A 9868-nucleotide genomic window follows, 5' to 3' on the forward strand; every position below is an offset into this window, starting at 1 on the left:
CACGTTTCCACGCTTGCGACGTGTGTCGACGTCTCCAGTCTCGCTGCTGCCTGCGCCGAGTGAAGTCTGTTTTAAACCTTCAACTCATACGACTTGTTGAAATTAAACCTAACCTTTAAATCCTTGAAATTGACATCACGTACTTATTGATCCCGGTCTATCTCGACCCTATGCCGGCCTGGACTAGTTTGTCACGATAGGAAAATGAAGATCCCGGCCAGGATCACTCTCTGCGCTCATTAACTGCATGGGTCCGCATGGAGCGATGGGGAGGACGAGGCGTGTCTCACGGCGATGAAGGTCGTGAGGAATGGATGGGGTGGGCTCTTTTCCTGTCGCCGTTCACCCTATTCACGCAGCACCGTGAGCGCCAAGCATTTGTTCGTCATGTCATGCACTAGCACGGATTAGCGGTCTAGAGCGAGCACTGGAGTGATTGGAGCTCATCCAACATCTTATAGAAATGGACAGTCGCGGGAATCTAAGGGGCGGTCGGAGCTGAGGTGAGGTGCAGGGGAGTTCACGCACACCAAGGGTTTGACAAAATGTTTGTGGCTACAAAGGAGTAACTGGAGAAGCTCGGGAGCGACATCAGCGTCTTCCTCATCATTTTTAATTCTTAAGGATTAAGGATGAGTAGGAGGAGTGAAAGAGGATGTCGGTCCGAAGCGGCTCAAACTGGGAGGAACTGCTGCGCGCGTCCGTGGAGATGCTCGGCAATGGCGGCTAAGCACCGCGTACAAAATGGTGTTTCTCGTATCCGCGTCTTCACACGCAAGCATGCGTTGTAGAGGCACCCGATGTCCATCCAGCTGATGCAAGTCGCCATGCAATTCTACTACTCGAGGCATGCACTTGCAACAACCAGCCAACACATAGCCTCGGACGCTTCCTCGTGGCAGTGAAGAAAGACGGGATTCCAATATGGCGGAAAGACAACATGCGTGCATGGGAATATCAACAGCAGGAGCATCCTGCTCAACGGATCCGGTGAGGCGCGGCTCAAAAATTGCAGGCTGATGTACATGTACTGGACACGTCATCCCCGATGACGAGCTGAGCGTGTGTCGTGCGATCGAGGGAGTGACCTGAAGGACCCGTGCAAGGCTATGGGTTGTTGTCATGGCTGAACGATGGAGGAAAATAAATATGACAGGCAGGACATAGATGTCAGCGAGAATAGCCTCTGATCCTGGTTGGAGTCGATTTTCCCGGTACGCCAAACAGGTTCAGGGTTGACCTTGACCGGGTTTGAGAAGTATAGGGTATCGATTTCAGGGATTAGGAGGTCAAGGTTTAATTCCGAGACCTATGAATTTAAGGTTTTTTTAGACTTCACCCGCGTGCGCCCGCCGGATGCACGACCCGGAGTGTCGGAGTCGGGCACCGGTCGCGGTTTTTTTGTGTGGAGACTTCCGACCCTAGATATTTCACCATACAAAGTGACTGTTTGGTTCTCAGCCACGTTTTGTCGAGCCAAAATTTAACAGCCACAGCTTAGTTTAGCATGTTTGTTTTTTGCCACACTTTGTTGTCCCTATGACCCATTTATCATAGAGTTAAATTTTTTGTCAACTTTTATCAAAGTTTGGTGTTCGTTTTTTGAGCCACACTTTGATGATTTGCCACACTTTAATGGCTTAACAAAATTAGTCTCCAACCAAACAGGCCCAAAGTTTGATGTCTCCTGTGATGTAGAAAGTGCCCGGTCGTATCTTTTTAAGTTCATGTATAAGATGCAAATCGTCGGTTGGGTCCTGGTGGTTCGAGCCGGAGTGATGTTTTTCTGGTGTTTGTCCTTTGCGATTTGAGGCAAAGGCTCTAAGCTTATTTAGAGCCTGTTTGAGACTGCTTTGCTCCTTAAAATTCAGCCCCTCTTCAAAAGAGTTGTCTCAAACGAGGTAGCTCCACGATATGTCGTTCTCGTGTACAACTTTAAAGTTTTTACGAAGCTCTTCACGCAGTGCTTCAAAAATCTTTAGAAGCTGGAGTTGGAGGAAAAGTACCCACCACTATCACCAGTAGGTGAACACCCCTTCATTTATTCCCTCTCAATCAATCAAATAGATTATTTTCACCAAATTTCCTATTGTTGAACTCGAACTAGATGAAAGACAAACATTTTATTAATGGTGACATAGCTTATCTATGAAACTGCTTCGAAATGAATTTGATGAAGTGAAACTGATTTTGGTGAAGTGAAGCACTTCCAAACAAGCCCTTAAACGTTGCCTAAGGCACGTGGGTAGCATGTCTTTTTTGTTGGTTTTTTCATATGGTAGGTGGACAAAATTACACATGATTTGTGTATTGAATGTTGCCCGGAGGAAAGTGACATCCAGCACGGGTCCAATAATTTGATCGATACGACGTGTACTTTTTCCTTCAATTGTGGAAACCACGGGACGAGAAGTAATAGGATTGGTTCTCATAATTATCAGGCGGAGCGAATCCGAAAAGATTACCTCGGTTCGGATTGTTCTCTACAACTCGGGAACGTGAAGTTGAACTCGCTAGTAATCGCGGATCAGCATGTCGCGGTGAATATGTACCCGGGTCGTGTACACACCGCCCTTGTCTCGGTAGATGACACACATATGCCCGTGCATCAACGCATACGAAATGCAGATGTGTTCATGCTAATGTTGTTATGTGTAGTACAATAGATCCTTCCGGATAGATCATGAGAACTGAGAGGAGGGAATGTATCGCACTAACTCGTGTGAGGATATCAATATGCCAGTAATCCGTTCATTCTGTTGCATCACTCTTGCTTCCTTGTTCACTTCACCACTTTTTGTCGTCTATTGATTGGTCATTGTCATGTCTACCATAAAACTGTTGGAAATATGCCCTAGAGGCAATAATAAAATGGTTATTATCATATTTCCTTGTTCATGATAATCGTCTATTGTTCATGCTATAATTGTATTAACAGGAAACAGTAATACATGTGTGAATAAATAGATCACAATGTGTCCCTAGCAAGCCTCTAGTTGGCTAGCTCGTTAGTCAATAGATGATCATGGTTTCCTGATCATGGGCATTAGATGTCATTGATAACGGGATCACATAATTGGCAGAATGATGTGATGGACAGACCCAATCCTAAGCCTAGCACTAGATCGTATTGTTCGTATGCTAATGCTTTTCTAATGTCAAGTGTCTTTTCCTTCGACCGTGAGATTGTGCAACTCCCGGATACCGTAGGAGTGCTTTGGGTGTATCAAACGTCACAACGTAACTAGGTGACTATAAAGGTGCACTACGGGTACCTCCAAAAGTGTCTGTTGGGTTGGTACGAATCGAGATCGGGATTTGTCACTCCGTGTGACGGAGAGGTATCTCTGGGCCCACTCGGTAGAACATCATCATGAGCTCAATGTGACTAAGGAAGTTAGTCACACGATGACGTGCTACGGAACGAGTAAAGAGACTTACCGGTAACGAGATTGAACAAGGTATAGGTATACCGACGATCGAATCTCGGGCAAGTTCTATACCGACAGACAAAGGGAATCGTATACGGGATTGATTGAATCCTTGACATCGTGGTTCATCCGATGAGATCATCGTGGAGCTAGTGGGAGCCACCATGGGTATCCAGACCCCGCTGATGGTTATTGGCCAGAGAGGTGTCTCGGTCATGTCTGTCTGTTTCCCGAACCCGTAGGGTCTACACACTTAAGGTTCGATGACACTAGGGTTACAGGGAATTGTTGTACGAGGTTACCGAAAGTCGTTCGGAGTCCCGGATGAGATCCCGGACGTCACGAGGAGCTCTGGAATGGTCTGGAGGTAAAGATTGATATATAGGACGGATGGTTTTGGACACCGGAAGTGTTTCGGGCGTCACCGGTAACGTACCGGGACCACCGAAGGGGGGCAACGACCCCGGGAGGCTAGATGGGCTAATTGGGGAAGGGAACCAGCCCCTAGGTGGGCTGGTGCGCCCCCCACCCAGCCCATGCGCACGAGAGAAAGGGGGAAGGGGGGAACCCTAGCATAGGTGGGCCTAAGGCCCACCAGAGGGGTGCGCCACCCCTCCTCCCTGCCCTGGCCGCCGCCCCCTCTCCCATCTGGGGCTGCCGCACCCCTTGGGGGTGGGAACCCTAAGGGCTGCGCCCCCTCCCCCTCCCCCTATATATAGATGAGGACTCGGGGCTGTTGGGGACACGGTTTTCATCTCTCTCTCGGCGCAGCCCTGCTCCTCTGTGCCGGCGCTTGGCGAAGCCCTGTCGGGAGACCTCGTCTCTCCACCGACACCACGCCGTCGTGTTGCTGGACTTCTTCCCCAACCTCTCCCTCCTCCTTGCTGGATCAAGGTGCGGGAGACGTCACCGGGCTGCACGTGTGTTGAACGCGGAGGTGCCGTTGTTCGGCACTAGATCGGAATCGCCGCGAGTACGACTCCATCAACCGCGTTCTAGCAACGCTTCCGCTTAGCGATCTTCAAAGGCACGAAGATGCTCTTACCCCTCTCTTGTTGCTGGTCTCTCCATAGGAAGATCTGAACATGCGTAGGAAAATTTTGAATTTATGCTACGTTGCCCAACAGTGGCATCCGAGCCAGGTTTTCTATGCGTAGATTCTATGCACGAGTAGAACACAAAAGTTGTGGGCGATGATTTGTCAATTTGCTTGCCGTTACTAGTCTTATTCTTTTCCGGCGGTATTGTGGGATGAAGCGTCCCGGACCGACCTTACACGTACGCTTACGTGAGACTGGTTCCACCGACAGACATGCACATCGTGCATAAAGGTGGCTAGCGGGTGTCTGTCTCTCCTACTCTAGTCGGATTGGATTTGATGAAAAGGGTCGTTATGGAGGGTAAATAGCTTTGGTATATCATCGTTGTGGCTGTCACGTAGGTAAGAAGGCGTTCTTGCTAGAAACCCAAAATCAGCCACGTAAAACTTGCAACAACAATTAGAGGACGTCTAACTTGTTTTTGCAGGGTTTGACATGTGATGTGATATGGCCAAAGTTGTGATGTTGCATGTATGATGTATGAGATGATCATGTTATTGTAATAGGTTTCACGACTTGCATGTCGATGAGTATGACAACCGGCAGGAGCCATAGGAGTTGTCTTAATTTATTGTATGAGATGCAACGCCATGTGCTTACTGTTTTACTTCATTGCTAACGGTTAGCTATAGTAGTAGCGATAGTAGTAGTTGGCGTAACGACTTCACGGAGACACGATGATGGAGATCATGATGATGGAGATCATGGTGTCACGCCGATGACGATGATGATCATTCGATGCCCGTAGATGGAGATCGAAAGAGCAAAGATGATAATGGCCATATCATGTCACTATATGATTGCATCTTATTGCTTAAAATGACGGTAGCATAATAAGATGACCCCTCTTAAAATTTTGAGATAGTATTCCCCTAAGTGTGCACCGTTGCGAAGGTTCGTTGTCTCGAAGCACCACGTGATGATCGGGTGTGATAGATTCTAACGTTCGCATTCAACGGGTGTAAGCCAGATTTACACACGCGAAACACCTAGGTTGACTCGACGAGCTTAGCATGTACAGACATGACCTCGAATACAAGAGACCGAAAGGTCGAACATGAGTCGTATGGTTGAATACGATCAGCATGAAGTTGCTCACCATGGTGACTAGTCCGTCTCACGTGATGATCGGACACGGGTTAGTCAACATGGATCATGTATCACTTAGATGACTAGAGGGATGTCGATTTAAGTGGGAGTTCATACTTAATTTGATTATATGAACTTAATTGTCATGAACTTAGTCTAAAAGTTGTCTTTATAAATATTGTAGATGTCCAACGTCAACCTCAACTTCAACGCATTCCTAGAGAAAAACAAGCTGAAAGATGATGGTAGCAACTATGCGGACTGGGTTCGCAACTTGAAGCTCATCCTTGAAGCAGCTAAAAAGGCTTATGTCCTTAATGCGCCGCTAGGTGACCCTCCCGCTCCCGCAGCAGCCCAGGACATTCTGAACGTCTGGCAAACGCGGAGTGATGACTACTCTCTGGTCAGGTGTGGCATGTTATACAGTTTAGAAACGGGGCTCCAAAGGCGTTTTGAGCAACACGGGCCATATGAGATGTTCCAGGAGCTGAAGCTAGTTTTTCAAGCTCATGCCTGTGTCAAGAGATATGAAGTCTCCGACAAGTTCTTTAGCTGTAAGATGGAGGAGAACAGTTCTGTCAGTGAGCACATACTCAAAATGTCTGGGTTACACGGTCGTCTGACTTCACTTGGAGTCGAACTTCCGGATGATGCTATAATTGACAGAATCCTCCAGTCTCTCCCACCAAGCTACAAAGGCTTTGTGCTTAACTACAACATGCAAGGGATGGAGAAGACCATTCCCGAGTTGTACTCGATGCTCAAGTCTGCAGAAGTAGAAATCAAGAAGGAGCATCAAGTGTTGATGGTCAACAAGACCACTAGTTTCAAGAAAGGCAGGGGTAAGAAGAACTTCAAGAAAGACGGCAAAGCTATTGCCGCGCCCGGTAAGCCAGATGCCGGGAAGAAGAAAAAGAACGGACCCAAGCCTGAGACTGAGTGCTTCTATTGCAAGGGAAAGGGTCACTGGAAGCGGAACTACCCCAAATACTTAGCGGACAAGAAGGCCGACAACGTTAAAGGTATATGTGATATACATGTTATTGATGTGTACCTTACCAGCGCTTGTAGTAGCTCCTGGGTATTTGATACCGGTGCTGTTGCTCACATTTGCAACTCAAAGCAGGAACTGCGGAATAAGCGGAGACTGGCCAAGGACGAGGTGACGATGCGCGTCGGGAATGGTTCAAAAGTCGATGTGATCGCCGTCAGCACACTACCTCTACATCTACCGTCGGGATTAGTTTTAAACCTTAATAATTGTTATTTAGTACCAGCTTTAAGCATGAACATTGTATCAGGGTCTTGCTTAATGCGAGACGGCTACTCATTTAAGTCAGAGAATAATGGTTGTTCTATTTATATGAGTGATATGTTTTATGGTCATGCTCCGCTGGTGAATGGTTTATTCTTGATGAATCTCGATCATGATGTTACACATATTCATAGTGTGAGTACCAAAAGATGCAAAGTTGATAATGATAGTCCCACATACTTGTGGCACTGCCGCCTTGGTCATATCGGCGTTAAGCGCATGAAGAAGCTCCATACTGATGGACTGTTAGAGTCTCTTGACTTTGAATCATTTGACACATGCGAACCGTGCCTCATGGGCAAGATGACTAAGACTCCATTCTCAGGAATAATGGAGAGAGCAACCGACTTATTGGAAATAATACATACTGATGTGTGTGGTCCAATGAACGTTGAAGCTCGCGGTGGTTATCGTTATGTTCTCACTCTCACCGATGATTTGAGTAGGTATGGGTATATCTACTTGATGAAGCACAAATCTGAGACGTTTGAAAAGTTCAAGGAATTTCAGAGTGAGGTTGAGAATCAACGTGACAGAAAAATTAAATGTCTATGATCTGATCGTGGAGGAGAATATTTGAGTCACGAGTTTGGCACACACCTAAGAAAGTGTGGAATCGTTTCACAACTGACACCGCCTGGCACACCGCAGTGCAACGGAGTGTCTGAACATCGTAATCGCACTTTATTAGATATGGTGCGATCTATGATGTCTCTCACCGACTTACCGCTATCATTTTGGGGATACGCATTAGAAACTGCAGCATTCACTTTAAATAGGGCACCGTGTAAATCTGTTGAGACGACACCGTATGAACTATGGTTTGGCAAGAAACCTAAGTTGTCGTTTCTTAAAGTTTGGGGCTGCGATGCTTATGTGAAGAAACTTCAACCAGAAAAGCTCGAACCCAAAGCGGAGAAATGCGTATTCATAGGATACCCTAAGGAAACTATTGGGTATACCTTCTATCTTAGATCCGAAGGTAAAACCTTTGTTGCCAAGAACGGATCCTTTCTAGAGAAAGAGTTTCTCTCGAAAGAAGTAAGTGGGAGGAAGGTAGAACTTGATGAGGTAATTACACCCCCTCTCGAACAGGAAAGTAGCACATCGCAGGAAGTTGTTCCTGTGGCGCCTACGCCGACTGAAGAGGAAGTTAATGATGATGATCATGAGGCTTCGGATCAAGTTACTACTAAACCTCGAAGGTCCACGAGGGTACGCTCCGCACTAGAGTGGTACGGCAACCCTGTGATGGAAATCATGTTGTTAGACAACGGTGAACCTTCGAACTATGAAGAAGCGATGGCGGACCCGGATTCCAACAAATGGCTTGAGGCCATGAAATCCGAGATAGGATCCATGTATGAGAACAAAGTATGGACTTTGGTGGACTTGCCCGATGACCGGCGAGCCATAGAAAATAAATGGATCTTCAAGAAGAAGACCGATGCAAACGGTAATGTAACCGTTTACAAAGCTCGACTTGTCGCAAAGGGTTTTCGACAAATTCAAGGAGTTGACTACGAAGAGACTTTCTCTCCCGTAGCGAAGCTGAAATCAGTCCGAATCATGTTAGCAATTGCCGCCTTTTATGATTATGAAATTTGGCAAATGGACGTCAAAACAGCGTTCCTTAACGAGAACCTTAAGGAAGAGTTGTATATGATGCAACCAGAAGGTTTTGTCGACACTAAGGGTGCTAACAAAGTGTGCAAGCTCCAGCGCTCCATCTATGGGCTGGTGCAAGCATCTCGGAGTTGGAACATTCGCTTTAATGAGGTGATTAAAGTGTTTGGGTTCATACAGGTTTACGGAGAAGCCTGTCTGTACAAGAAAGTGAGTGGGAGCTCTGTAGCTTTCCTCGTACTATATGTAGATGACCTATTATTGATGGGGAATAATATAGAAATGTTGGAGAGCATAAAGGCCTATTTGAACAAGAGTTTTTCAATGAAGGACCTTGGAGAAGCTGCATACATATTAGGCATCAAGATCTATAGAGATAGATCGAGACGCCTCATAGGTCTTTCGCAAAGTACATACCTTGACAAGATATTGAAGAAGTTCAATATGGAAAACTCAAAGAAAGGGTTCTTGCCAGTTTTGCAAGGAATGAGATTGAGTAAGACTCAGTCGCCGACCACGGCAGCAGATAGAGAGAAGATGAGTTCTGTCCCCTACGCTTCAGCCGTGGGCTTTCTAATGTATGCCATGCTGTGTACCAGACCTGATATAAACCTTGCCATAAGTTTGGTAGGGAGGTACCAAAGTGATCCCGGCACGGAACACTGGACAGCGGTCAAGAATATCCTTAAGTACCTGAAAAGGACTAAGGAAATGTTTCTCGTTTATGGAGGTGACAAAGAGCTCGTCGTAAAGGGTTACGTCGACGCTAGCTTCGACACAGATCCGGATGACTCTAAGTCTCAGACCGGATACGTATATGTGTTGAATGGTTGGGCAGTGAGCTAGTGCCAGCAGCAAGAAAGAAGTCGTGGCAACATCTACATGTGAAGCGGAGTACATAGCTGCTTCAGAAGCGGCTCATGAAGGAATTTGGATGAAGGAGCTCATCACCGACCTTGGAGTGGTTCCAAGCGCGTCGGGTCCTATGACACTCTTCTGTGATAACACTGGAGCCATTGCCATAGCCAAGGAGCCCAGGTTTCACCGGAAGACGAAGCACATCAAGCGCCGCTACAACTCCATCCAGGACCATGTCCAGAGTGGAGTGATAGATATTTGTAAAGTACACATGGATCTGAATATTGCAGACCCGTTGACTAAACCTCTTCCACGAGCAAAACATGATCAACACCATAATGCTATGGGTGTTCGATACATCACAATGTAACTAGATTACTGACTCTAGTGCAAGTGGGAGACTGTTGGAAATATGCCCTAGAGGCAATAATAAAATGGTTATTATCATA

The sequence above is a fragment of the Hordeum vulgare genome, chromosome 6H (genome assembly GCF_904849725.1).
Source record: "Hordeum vulgare subsp. vulgare chromosome 6H, MorexV3_pseudomolecules_assembly, whole genome shotgun sequence".
Taxonomy (NCBI): domain Eukaryota; kingdom Viridiplantae; phylum Streptophyta; class Magnoliopsida; order Poales; family Poaceae; genus Hordeum; species Hordeum vulgare.